This window comes from Monodon monoceros, unplaced genomic scaffold (genome assembly GCF_005190385.1).
Source record: "Monodon monoceros isolate NGI ecotype Baffin Bay Population unplaced genomic scaffold, NGI_Narwhal_1 Super_Scaffold_21, whole genome shotgun sequence".
Taxonomy (NCBI): Eukaryota; Metazoa; Chordata; class Mammalia; order Artiodactyla; family Monodontidae; genus Monodon; species Monodon monoceros.
Window position 1 is genome coordinate 83,604,405 of NW_021703778.1, and position 2,039 is coordinate 83,606,443.

At 35.2% G+C, this 2,039-nt stretch overlaps 1 protein-coding gene across 6 annotated transcripts in view; it reads left to right on the plus strand.

Moving 5' to 3' along the window:
* CEP152 (centrosomal protein 152) overlaps positions 1 to 2,039 on the plus strand; it is a 163,543-nt gene that overhangs the window by 7,316 nt on the left and 154,188 nt on the right. The gene's annotated exons all lie outside the window — the stretch shown is intronic.

Sequence of the window (2,039 nt, forward strand, 5' to 3'; positions counted from 1 at the left end):
TGTGTGTGTGTGTGTGTGTGTGTGTGTGTGTGTGTGTGTGTGTGTGTGTAGCGAAATCCTTGGCCCAGTAGTAATAGTAGCAGCTGGTGGGAATCAATTTGCTTGTTATGATTGTTTTTAGTTTGAGTCAGATTTCTTGATTGACTGCGATAACACGCTGCTTTTGCACTGAATGTTGCTATGACCCATTTGTTTTTTCAGGTGTTTTTTAAATTCTTTATTGAAATATAGTTGACTTACAATGTTGTGTTCATTTCAGCTGTACAGCAAAGTGATTCAGTTTTATATATATATATATATATATATATATATATATATATATTCTTTTTTTAGGTTCTTTTCCATTATAGGTTATTACAAGATATTGAGTATAGTTCCATGTGTTACACAGTAGGTCCTTGTTGGTTATCGATTTTATATAGTAGTGTATATGTGTTAATCCCAAACTCCTAATTTATCCCTCCCCCCTTTCCCCATTGGTAACCATAAGTTTGTTCTCTTTCTTTCTTGCTTTATTTTTAGGCCAATTCTGGGTGGCTTTTTTTTTTTTTTCCTCTCACACACACACACACACACTGTATTTTATTTTTACAAGAGATAAATAGACTGACACCAAGCCTTGTAAATGGATGACCACAACAAAAGCAACAATGATTGCAAATACCAAACACGAAACACACTCATACTATGTCATAATATTGATATTCAGTCCAGGAATCCTCCACTGTAACAGCTCCTTTACTTTGCAGTGAAAGTTGATTTGTATATTTTTTGCCTCTGAGTCCTTGTGGGATTTTTTTTTTTATTCAAACAGAATGTCACAAAAGTTATCATCCTCATCAGTTCACTCAGTCCCATGTAATTAATTTTTTTTCCTCTTGATCTTTTGTTACCACTTTTATGAATTCATCAGTTTTCCATTAGAGTTCTGAAAATGCTTATTCATTCAGTTCAGCAGAATAGTCAGTTACCAGAAACCTGTACTTGTCAGAGTCTTTTCCATGAATTCCTTGAAGATGAAACCCTTTTATAGGAACATATTTGCAAAAGCATCAGAGTGCACCCAGAACTGTCTGTAAATGACAAAAGACTTAAAAATGACCACGGTTAAAGATTTGAAGAAAGTTCAGAATAATGCAATTGACAAAGAAATGTAGTTATTTCTGAGATACACATTTTAAAGTAATAACTAGAATTATGACTTATAACATTATACCAGAACATTTAAGATTTTTAGAAGTTTCATGTAATGTCTGAAACATTTATATTAACATATTTCCATACAAATAACCCAAAGAAAGTTTAGTATTAGTTGTTTCTTTATACGGCAGGTTCTTATTAGTCATCAATTTTATACACATCAGTGTATACATGTCAATCCCAATCACCCAATTCATCACACCACCATCCCCACCCCACCACGGTTTTCACCCCTTGGTGTCCATACATTTGTTCTCTACATCTCGGTCTCAACTCCTGCCCTGCAAACCGGTTCATCTGTACCACTTTTCTAGGTTCCACATACATGCGTTAATATACGATATTTGTTTTTCTCTTTCTGACTAACTTCACTCTGTATGACAGTCTCTAGATCCGTCCACATCTCAACAAATGACTCAATTTTGTTCCTTTTTATGGCTGAGTAATATTCCATTGTATATATGTACCTCAACTTCTTTATCCAGTCCTCTGTAATGGGCATTTAGGTTGCTTCCATGACCTGGCTATTGTAAATAGTGCTGCAGTGAGCATTGGGGTACATGTGTCTTTTTGAATTATGGTTTTCTCTGGGTATATGCCCAGTAGTGGGATTGCTGGATCATATGGTAACTCTATTTTTAGTTTTTTAAGGAACCTCCATACTGTTCTCCATAGTGGCTGTATCAGTTTACATTCTCACCAACAGTGCAAGAGGGTTCTCTTTTCTCCGCACCCTCTCCAGCAATTGTTGTTTGTAGATTTTCTGATGATGTCCATTCTAACAGGTGTGAGGTGATACCTCATTGTAGTTTTGACTTGCATTTCTCTAATAATTTGTG